General features: G+C 36.4%; 1 long non-coding RNA gene across 1 annotated transcript in view; it reads left to right on the forward strand.

Annotated features, from left to right (window-relative positions):
- The window catches only part of LOC108737520, a 307,184-nt gene that overhangs the window by 267,463 nt on the left and 27,528 nt on the right, over window positions 1-12,193 (forward strand). The window contains exon 6 of the long non-coding RNA XR_003232230.1: window positions 5,736-5,795. This is a non-coding gene — a long non-coding RNA (uncharacterized LOC108737520). The remainder of the gene's footprint in view (window positions 1-5,735; window positions 5,796-12,193) is intronic.

Below are 12,193 nucleotides of genomic sequence, written 5' to 3' on the forward strand. Positions count from 1 at the left end.
GGAAAAAAAGAGGTTAGAATCGTTCAAAATGTGGTGTTACAGACGAATGATGAGGATACCGTAGATAGAGGTTAGAAATGAGAAGGTATTAGAAAGAATAGGAGAACTATGGAACTCAATAAGAAATAGACGAGATAGGTTGATACGACACCTTCTCAGACATGAAGGGCTAGTTAGAGACGTATTAGAAGCAGCAATTAGATTACAGTTCGCAAATAGTTCAGGATGTGGGTTGTTCTAGTTTTGGGAAAATGCGAAGATTGGCTTAGGGTAGGAAAAAGTAGAAGTGTGTGTCCATCTAGTCTTCAGATGGAGATTCAATAATATTACTGAGTAAAACGACCCTCTAAGAAAGTTATATGTTGTGCTACGTTATGATAGAATTAGAAACTGGTAGGTTACATTCCCTGATTTTATTTTTATTCTGCGACATTTCTTCTCCTTTAAGATTTCTCCTTGTCAAATAATCAGTTATTCGGGGCACGTTGTCAACACAATGCGGAATTACTTCGAAAAGAATCTTTCCGCTTCATTGAAAACTAGCAACGTGCTCTTGGCTCCTTCTGTCATCCATATTAGCTGAGATGCGTTCGTCGTAAAGGCCCATTCGTAATCCGCAGGCGAACGACGAGCTAAAGACTCTTGTAATTTCTTAAATTTAAAATGGTACTTCCTTAATTTTACGACTAACTATTTACCTTTTAAAGCCTTTACGTCGACATGTGCCTGCTTGTGATGTTTTCCGATAAATTTACTCGTTTTATGAAAAAAATAAAAGCGGTAACTACGTTTATGGAATTAATTGTGCCTGTATTTCCCAGTTAGCCATTTTGGCAAAAAAGTCGAATTTAAGTTCTTTTGTAGTGCAATAATTCTAATCAGAAAATAGACACAACTCTACATTCGTTATTAGTAGATATCTGTAAATAAATAATTAAATATAAAGTGAGATGCAGGTATATTATGTAGGTATACAAGTAAGGCAAAACATTCGCCAAGTATTTCTTTATTGGAATTTTTAGGGTTCCGTATGTCCGAATGAAAACCGTTATAGTATCAACCGATTAAGTTAAAATTTAGTACACATATGAATTTTTATGATTCGAACACGGACGCATGACGTAAAAAAATTAATTTTAAACATAGGGGTCGTTTTTAAGGGGGTAGCAATAGGAAATTTAAAAAAAACTGTGACGTATCAAATGACAGGGCTTGTTGTAAGGGTCTCAAAAATATTATTTTTGTAATTTTAAAATAAATAGTTTTCAAGTTATTTAAGAAAGTAAACGAAAATTGACCAACTGTCCTCCGAAACTACTGAACCTAAAATTTTGAAAAAAATACAGAAAATAGTTCTTTACTTACAGAGTACAACAAAACAATATTATGCGTACAAATTTACATTTACCTGTTTTTTTAACCACAATGTTAAGTGGTTTTCGGATTAGGGTTCCATACGTCCGAATGCAAAACGGAATCCTTATAGCATCACTCGTGTGTCTGTCCGTCCGTTTTTTTCTTTATGTCGCACGAGGACATCTATCTGAAAATATCATCTGCATCTGTAATACGTGACCTAAACTAACTAAACCTTGTGGACTTATTTCAATATTAAACATAAAATGTTTGTGCGAATTTTCCTGTATCACATCGTAGTTGTCCCTATGTTCAGTTCTCAGTGCTACACTGGTGTATATACCTTTCCGTTTTCATTCGATCTTATAAATTCTGGAGTATTCCAGACAACAATTTCATTACCACTCCATCGCATTCTCATGATAGACTTTCATGTGCACCGAGCGTACACACACATAAATGTACACATATTTGCATGTATGTCTGTAGTTTCCCTTTGATACGAAGATACAGCTATAACAGAGTCGTGTTTGATCCCTACCCGTTTCACATCGCATATACGTACCTACGCCTACATGTTATACACATATGTACAAATAGATTTACCTATACAAACATATACATATGCATATGTAGTTATATACATAGACATAGATCCAGTCCATTTTTGTTTTCGTTATTCCACTTTCGCATTCGCGTCTTTTGGGACCTCTATCCTTCATACGTTTCTGAGAGATACAACCCTATTCCCAGAACGTACCTGAACTGACAACCAAACGGGAAACATCGTCTTCACGGGACTCAACGAGATTGAAATATTGCACGCTCCAGAATTCAACCAATTTTCTTATATGCGTGTATATCCATATTAACGTCTATCCTGTGGGACGTGCGAGCGGGACATACGATGGCATTGTGTCGTCGTTTTCTTATATCTATCGATGAACGCATAAACTAATTTGTATTTTATATATAGGAGAGGGAAGACTCGACTGGTTTGTAGGTATCTACTGCAGAGTTTATTAAGTATCATAAATTTACGTTCTTTTGTGCCTATCATTCGTTCTTTTTAAGGACTTTTGCATATCACTCCAAGAATATGCAGCATTGGTCTTCAGCGGCTATCTTCTATACCAATATTTGTTTTTAAAGTGAAACTTCTTTACGCACGGTACGATAAGTTCCTTTCTTGCTAGTTGCTACGTAACGAAATCATGCAACGGATGCCCCCCTCTACTCGGCCACGTAGTCGAGTTTGTAGTGGGGATCGCTTGAGCAGCGAGCGCGCTTCAATGCAACGTTCGTTACAAGCAACTCCGGCATGTATAGTGTAAAATTTAAATTCATAGTGTACAAATAATGCCATTAAACCAATTCCTTAACCCCTATCCCGGTACGTTTGTGTGTTTGAAGAAGTTTCACTTCAGTAGCGTGTTGTATGATTACACTTTGTATTTTTTTTTTGTTTGGTCTTAAATTCAGAGGTTTCCAAATAGTCACCTGCTGGGGGATACCCCAATCCACTAGAAAAATGTTATCGTTATTGTATTTTGGACACGATGATCAACAAAGAAAAAGTTCGTAATGTTATGAACCCTGAGGAAAATGGTTTTTTTAAAATCTTTCCAATTTATTTTCTAGGAGTGTGTAGAGACAGCGTAGTGAACGACATTTGTAGAAATTTGATACTCATTGTGAAAACAAATAATGTCCGACAAGGTCCTTTTCTACTAAGGATATCGACTTATCAAACTAAAGTAAGATGTAAAGCAAAATGTGTTCTCGGTCAGTAATCTGATTTTGAATTCATCTCGCTGAGTAGCATGGCCTAGAGCCCTAAAGACTTAGACCATTGCTTAACTTTCTGGATTCTGGGTCCTTCTGACCTGGTCAACGTTAGTTTATGATATGATATGAGCAGTAATCATATTCCATAATCATTCATGTCTCTTCTTCCTTTATTTCGTCCGTTTCATCTTTCTCACCCCAGCTACCATCCACCTACTTCCACGATTCCTAAAAATGACCTTGGCCCTACCCTCCGACATAGTCCAGAGCAACCAACAGTAGTAGCTCATGCGAATTAAACACCAAAAAATAAGAACTGATCTGTAACATATAAACCACTTAGATATAGTTCAGACGTTCAAAATTGGCACAGTCTGCAATAAAACTGATGCATTTACTTTGTTCTTTCAAATTACTAATTAGATTAGGGCGGTTGCTGACACAATGCGTACTTTTACTCACGACAGACGTTGTAAGGAATATCGTAAGCATAGAAAAGAGATGTCAGGTGGGAATTGCAGCGGACACAAATAAAGAAAAAGGAATAACATTACACCAATTGAAGTGTAACAGAAAGAGACACAGACAAGTAGAATTTGATATATGACGTTCATTATCCCAAAGTTTATTTTTGAATTTATTTTCCATTATTTTTAGGCACTGTAAGAGCGTTACAATCAAAATTGAAGAGTTCCTGATTCCCTACTTTTCTCCAACCTATTTAAATAAACGTTGTAGAAAGAAAGAAACGCGATGTGTAGGTATTCAATTTCCGAAAAGGTTTCGGTTAAAAATAAAGCTTTCTATATTGCAGAAAATTGCTTGCGATTAGTTAGAAGGAAACCAGAGAACAATATAGCATTGCCAAACGAACGGTTGAGCATTTGTATTGCCGAGAATAAACCCAGTCCGGGGTTAATTCCTTGCAAGATTTTCGGATATGTCAGCTGGTCGTTGTTGGGGAGTTCATTACTATGGCAAAGTGGCCGTGTAAGAAGCTAATGTTTGTTTTAAATAACCTCATACATTACATTTTTATTTCGCCGTTTCGCGAGAAAATGAATTCCACGGGCGAAGGGCAAGTGTGCATGTGATGTGAGTGAGTGTATATATATATGTGTGTGTGTGTGTGTGGCTGTTGCCTTCGGCTCGCCTGCCTGAAGAGAGAAGATGATGTATTGGCAGCAGCATGCACGGTACGGAACGAACGATGAAGAAGGGTAAAAAGAAGGAGGTTGAGGCTGGGTGGAAGAGGGGGGAGTGAAGGAGGAAGGAGGCGCACAGCCGCCCGCGATGTTGACGCTGAAAACGGCACACGAAAATTGAATTTAAATTCATGAAAAGTGGAGTTGGCAGAGCGGCAGACGCGACGCGACGCGACGCGATGCAGCGATGGGAATATCCGGCGGGATACGCTACGCGACGCGTAACGACGCGACGCGTTTCAAATCCAAACTGATTCGTCAGGCGCCGCGGTGCTCGATGATTTTATGTATGTGAAATTGTCACACGCCACAATTGGTTGAAACGATTGCTATAAAATTTGGAATAGGTGCTGTCAGTAATTTGAAATAGTAACGATGAAGTATCGCATCATTTCTCAACATTTTTAGTAGCAAGACTAAAAATAAAGTCAATCAATTACCATACGACTAAATTACTGATCATCATCGTCATCATAAGGTCGTCAGTCCTAAAACTGATTGGACACGCACCTCCATTCTTTCCTATCCTGAGCGAATCTTCGCATTTCCCTAAATCTAAAAAATCCCACATCCTTAATTATTGTTGTTGTGAACAGTAATCGAATCTAAGTGAATCTCTTCTCCTTTTAGCTCCTGTTTCTGCTTCTGGTATGTTTCTAACTAGGCCTTCGTGACTAAGGAGGTGTCCTATTAACTTATCTTGTCCATTTTGTATTAACTTCCGTAGCGCCCTCTCTGTTCTCCTACTCTTTCCAATACCTCTTCATTTCTAACCTTTTACTAATAATTAATAATAATAAACTTCATTATATGCCTACTCTATCGAGCTAAATTGGTCTAGAAAATAATCTTCAGCGTCACTTGTAATCTTTTACCATTTTCATCCGTGTTAGCATTAAAAGCTTATACCTATCCATAAACCTTTTGTCGGGGCTGGAAAAGCTTGTAGAAATATAACATCTTCAATCTAGCTATTACATGTTAGCAATCGAAAATGGTCCATTTCTACATCCTCTTCTTTGGCTCACTAGATAATTGATTATTGAACAATAAAAAATCGCCTTGCTCAGCTATCAAACTACCCGCATATGCGGCTATTTTTCTTTTTTTTGAACAGCCGTATATATATATAGGTAAAAATTCGCTTCACCATCACTTGAAAATAATATTCTATTGTAATTTTACGTTTTAAGGGATGATTTTGGGAGGGGAGAATTTTTGGAACTCGATTACCATGACATTACTTATTAATTATTTATTTACTGTTATATATCAGTAGATATTGTAGTGCTATTTAGTATGTGTGTTCACTATTATTTCATATTACACTTATAGGAATTCAAATGTTGTTGTTATTAATTCTAATATTGACTATTTTTGTTTCAGATTAACACCAGCAGTATCCTCAGTAGTTACTCCCTTAACGTGATGCCTAAATTACTAATGGTAAGCATTTGAATATAATATGTATTTTCTAAATAGATTCACAGATAAAAGATGTTTTGATATATTAGGTTTATTATTACATTATTATCATGTAATACACAAAAAAATGAGTTGAATAGAAAATATTTACTTTCATCTACTAGGCGACTCCTTAAAGTGTATTTACTCATTATCCTTTTCGAACATTCGAGTTTGTAAAGAACGTGTTGTCAGATAACACAGTGAAAGTGCTTCATATTATTCAGTAAATAAAGAAAGCAGTTTGCCTGATCGTTTCTGCTAAATCGTTGCCATTCAACGGCAGCGTCTGGATACGATAATTGGTTCACGTACTTGTGTGCATGTCGAGACGTGATTATTGTGCAATAGGGAACATTTTTCTTCCCCTTTTCGGGACACGTTTTCGGCGTCGCGCCGTTCGCCTTAATGACAACCTTAATGCAAAAATATTTCACTTAAGAATTATTGAGCGCAAGAAAAATTTTGAATGTCATACTCTTCAATCTTAACAGTTTATTAAAATAATGAATAACTTGTTTTTTAGCAAAATTATTTGCTATTTTTTTTTTTGATTTTGAGTTCATTATAAATTTTTTCACAAAAATTTGAATAGGCAGCATTCCCTCGCGTGACCGACCCTTTTCCATGTAAGTACTGATGCACAGACACGAGGCGACCGTAGCCGTCGCGACGCGTCAAGCAATAGTAATCCTTTGAAATGCTCGAAACGTACCAGCATTTATACGGCTAAGGCAAAATGTTCACTGGAAATAGAAATTACACATTTCTTTATTGGCATTACTTATTTTTATTTTTTATGCGAAAATGCAAAACTTAGTGCACATAAACGTGCCGAATAAATTTCTTCAGTCAAATATAAAAAGTTAAACATATTACCCGCTTCTCTGATGGCTGTTTTAGACTAACTATGCCTTTTGAATAAAGCATAAGATCCCTCAAGAGTATTAAATTATATTTATTGCATTTCATATAAATAATAAAGTATAAGATACTTAATATCATCATCATAAAGTCGTCAGTCTTTAGACTGGTTGAACAAACACCTCCACTGTTTCGTATCCTGAGTTAATCATCGCATTTCCCCAAAACTAAAACGACCGACATCCTTAACTATTTGGGAACAGTAATTTATTCTAGGTCTACCTCTACTCCTCTTAACTCCTGTTTCTGCCTCTAATATGTCTCTGACTAGACCTTCATGCCTAAGAAGCGGTCCCACCAATCTATCTCGTCTATTTCTTATTGACTTCCATAGAGTCCTCTGTTCTCCTATTCTTTCTAATATCTCTTCATTTCTAATCTTCCCTATCATCCGCCTCTAACATCACATTTCGCTTCTAACCTTTTCTTTTCCGCAGCGCCCACCATCCATGTTTCACATCCGTACAGCACCGCGCTCCAAATACCCCTAGTACTCCTTTCGTCCTGACTTATCTGACTTCCTAGATACCTAAAATCAGCCACTTCTTCCAATTTTTCGTCTCCTAATATCATCCTAATCTTTTGCCCCTGTATATCTATCCCTACAGATACTTAATGTAAGTTCAGTTAATTCAGTTTAAATCTCTTCTTAGCGGTGTTAGCTCTGACCAAAAGATTTTGATAGTTCTGTTAGTTCAGTAGTTTGCAGATAAGCTGTGGACATATTTTCAGATACACATGGTTGAGAAACTATACAGGGTGTTTCTGAAATAATTATGCAGACCACACGTTAACCAAATTATGCATTTTCGTTCAGAAATAAAATGACGACAAAAGAATGTGTAATTTCTATACCCGGAGAACGTTCAAAGTATCTGTTTGTATTCAAAAATCCGCTATTCGCCATCAAAACATACACACATACGTATACATCTACATCCAATCATTTCTGTATTTTCGTATATATATAGGAATATGTCTCGAACTGGAGTTTATAAGTAGGTATGTGCAATGATACCATTTCAGTACAGCTAGCGTGTATCTTTCTCTACGTGTGTAATTGTCTAGTATTATACGCGTTGTTTATTTACGTCCAATTTGCTCCTCAGAGTGGTTTGAGGAACTGTTCCTCTACGAATACATCATTAGGAAATGTTCTCGAAACTTCTACGATATTCGCCAGACTTTTAAAGATTGTGATAATGTAAATAACTTTAGATATCTTTTGACACACATACGATTGCATCTGTTGCAATGTGTCAGAAGAGTAGACGTATATTAACACGATAACTTTACTTTAATGCAATGAATTTAAGGAATTATAATTGTTGTAAAATATGTTTACTGAGCGGCAGGGCTCTCGAAACAAAGAAATATTTGAAATGACGTTAAGATCCTTTCAGGCACACACGCGATGGGGTTTTGTAGTCGTTTAACAAATCAAGATAATTATCTCTTTGTGTTACACTTACCTACCTACATTTAGGATTTTTGCATTAATACTGAAAATTAGAAATTCGATAAAGGTTGTTAAATGCGCGCTGTACGGGTGCGAAACATGGACAGCTGTCGCAGCGAAAAAGAAAGGGTTAGAAGCGTTCGAAATGGGGTGTATAGGCGAATGATGAGGATAGCGTGGGTAGAGAAGGTTAGAAATGAAGAGGTATTAGAAAGAGTAAGAGAACAGAGGACTCTATGGAAGTCAATAAAAAATAGGCGAGATAGGTTGGTAGAACACCTTCTCAGACATGAAGGTCTATTCAGAGATATATTAGAGGCAAAAACGGGGGTTTGGAGGGGTAGAGGTAGACCCAGATTAGATTAGTGTTCGCAAATAGTTAAGGATGTGGGTTGTTCTAGTTTTAGGGAAATACGAAGATTAGCTCAGGATAGGAAAGAGTAGAGGTGCGTGTCCAACCAGTCTTAGGACTGAATCTTATGATGATGACTAAAAATTAGAAGGAGGAATGCGTTGATGACGACTCTGAAAGTGAATACCGCGTGACTGACGGGTTAAAATGTAAAAGACCCTTAAATATTCTTGCTGTATTTTAGGACGTCTATCTAAAGCTAAAATCCTATCATTTGTGTTTTTGAATAATCAAGAGTCCGTAGGTATATATCCAATATTATACCTTACTAATATTGTAAAGATTAGTGGGATGATGGAGGACAGGCGTGACATACAGCAGGTCGAAACTTGTCTCCTATTTGCATGTACCGATGACACTCTTTTCAAATAAAGTTTCTTATAACTTTATGTACCATTGGCCGAAGATTTACATTTTATGTGTAAATTTCAAGAAGTCGATACCTTATTTCGTTTAAAAATTGGTCAATGACAACGAAATAAACCAATAGGTAGTGTTACCACAACAAAAAGGTTCCCTAACAACAACATATTTCAAAACGTAGACGTATCTTGCAATTTTTCTAATCAAAATCGAGAAGCTCAGATTATACTGAATTAATATCATCCTAAATTATTTTAATAGTTTAATAGATTCAATTAAAATAAACAAACGGGTTTGAGTAACCTTTTGCTAGATATTACAGCGAAAAATATTTCCCCTTTTATATTATAGATGGATTGACAAATAGGTAAAAGGAATGATGCTAATACCGATTGCTGTCGTTGATATTCAATAAAATGGCATATTGGCGGGCAATTCATGCTCCCCCGTCTAGATCCTAATGACTCTTCCTTTTACTTTTTATATCTGATTTGTACTCGACCACAAAAGGAATGACAACGTAACGAATTACATTAAAAGATTAGCAATCCGCTTCACCTGACACTAATATGTCACTCGTGTCAAGGCTTTTCTCTACAATTCTGCGCCCCTTTTACCCGATTCTAAGCTACCCCCCTCCCTTCCCGATTGTTCAACCCCCCGTACAGCGGTAGATACTTTACCGTATACCTGCCTACATTTATGAAATTGACTAGATTCGATTCCCATTGTGAACATGAATACAGGTCAGGCAAAACGTTTATCGAACATAGAAATCGCAGTTAAACAAAAAGACTGAAAATTAGTAAATTCTAGAAATTTTGGGAAAATATTTACCTTATCTAATTGGTTTTGATATAACTCGATACTTTGAAATGAATCAGATATTTAGGTTAGGTTAGGTTAGGTTAGGTAGTAAATGCAATTATAGGGTTGTTCGGAAAGTCATTTCGTTTTTTTTTGTGGAAATGAAAGACAGTTTTCGTATGATAAACAAATACTTTATTAAATTATATATTGACCGTTCTGGTCCAACACCTTTTGCCATCTTTCTGGTAGTAGCATAATTCCACGCTCATAAAATTTTTGGTCTTTGCTGGCAAAAAACTGATCGAGGAGGTTTTTGACCTCCTCATTTGAGGTGAAGGTTTTACCGTCTAAAAAATTTTGGAGTGACCGGAACAAATAATAATCCGATGGTGCCAGGTCTGGAGAATATGGTGGGTGTAGCATTGTATCCCATTCAAGCTGTAAAAGCTTTTGGCGAGTGACCAAACTTGTGTGAGGTCTCGCGTTGTCTTGGTGAAACACTACACCTTTCCTGTTGATTAGTTCTGACCTTTTCTGTTGAAGTGCATCATTCAGTTTGTCCAGCTGATGACAGTAGACTTCCGAATTAATCGCTGTGTTATCCGGTAAAAGCTCAAAAAAAACGATTTCTTTAAAATCCCACCAAACAGACAGCATCACCTTTTTTTGGTGATTATCAGCTTTGGGAATGGTTTGAGCTGGTTCATCTTTTTTGCTCCATGACCTCTTGCGTTTGACGTTGTTGTATACAACCCATTTTGCCATTGCCAGTCGGTCACCTTTGATGTGGCCTAAGGGACTTATGTTATCTAATTTATTAAAAAGGGAAGGCAATAAAGTCATTACTCGCTAATGAGACAAACTGAAACATTACTAGAGCCATTATAGCGCACTGCATACGTTAATTAAAAAGCATCTTTGTTGTACGGGTAACAAGAAAAGGTTTACGTACTTACTTAGAAATTTATTCTTTATTATTAGATTTAATGAACTCGAAAACTGAGCTGGTAGTAAGAAGATGTACTTTTTATTGTATTTTTAACCATGAATGGCAGAAAGTCTCCAAGATAATTCTTTGAGGATAACACACGATAAGTTTTTATTATTGTTGCATGTATAGCAGCCATTACATCCCACTAATTGGGAGACACATAATAATATCTTTTTGTTGTTATTTCTACCGTAAATATACCTTGCCGTTGCATATTTTTCCAGTGGCAGCTCGTGCACCAAAAATAAAGGCAGCGACGGTAAATGTATTATTATTTGTCGATAAAATTTATTTTCTGCTCGAAAAATTAAGCTAATTTTCGACACAAGTTTACATAGTAGATGTTGGTACACCGAATCGTTTCATAATTTTCATCTTTTGCTGATAATATGCAGTTAGTCCCCGAGCACCTACTGTTGCAACAGACCTCTGCTTCTACTTCCGTAATCACGGAAGTTCCGCATACTTTTACACCTCCGCTTCTGCATCCACTTCCGCATGAATGCTTACCGGAACTTTAGAATTTTTTTTTCTCATCTTTCTTAAAATCAATATATCGGAACAATAAAATAAGTCGTAAAAATTTTTTAATGGAATTGTTTGTTGCAATGTTGCATGTTGACCAGGTACCTACGCCAGCTTTCACCGACCCTACTGTAACATTGTTTTACAACCGTTTATGTTTATAAAGATAATGTGTAGCGTTATAGACGGGAAATTTATTAATAATAATAATAATATTGTCCCTATGCAAATAACTTAATTATGGTTTAGGGCCTAAACCAATCAACGCAGTTGTAGCGTTTATTTATTTTGTGTGGTGTTCGCTCGGTATTGTAAGTTTCAAGTTAAAAGTGCACTTTTGAAGTCAAAAAATTAATGATTACACTTCCGCGTCCGCTTCCGCAAAAATTTACCATTTACTTCTGTTTCCGTTACCGCACTGCCCTTGCATCGATTTCCCCAAGATCAAATTGGTATAACTGGGACATGTGACAGTAGAATATTCTGGAAATAACTGACGATTAAAGCGTATAGGTAATTAAAATACGGATTGGGTGTTTATCATACATCGGTAATTATTACGTATTCCAGTTGGAAATAAACAACTGGAAAAAGTAATGGGTTTAAATGCTTTTATTCGGATATATATAGTTAGTTGCATATGCATTGGTTGAAAATACAGTGTAAACTCTATATAACGACACTTAAGGGACTGAACATTTTTCGGCGTTATAAAGAGTGGTCGTTGAATGGAGAGAAATAAAAGATATTATTTTACTATTCTATAATACGAAGGTGGATTGATAAGTTTCCGGCCTAACCAAGAGATGACGCCACTAGGCCTACCTTGAGGTGACATTCTATAGTACCATCCTTGGATAGCTTGTAGCTATAGTTTCAGCCCGATCTCCTTGCTA

The sequence above is a fragment of the Agrilus planipennis genome, unplaced genomic scaffold, assembly GCF_000699045.2.
Source record: "Agrilus planipennis isolate EAB-ADULT unplaced genomic scaffold, Apla_2.0 scaffold14, whole genome shotgun sequence".
Classification (NCBI taxonomy): Eukaryota; Metazoa; Arthropoda; class Insecta; order Coleoptera; family Buprestidae; genus Agrilus; species Agrilus planipennis.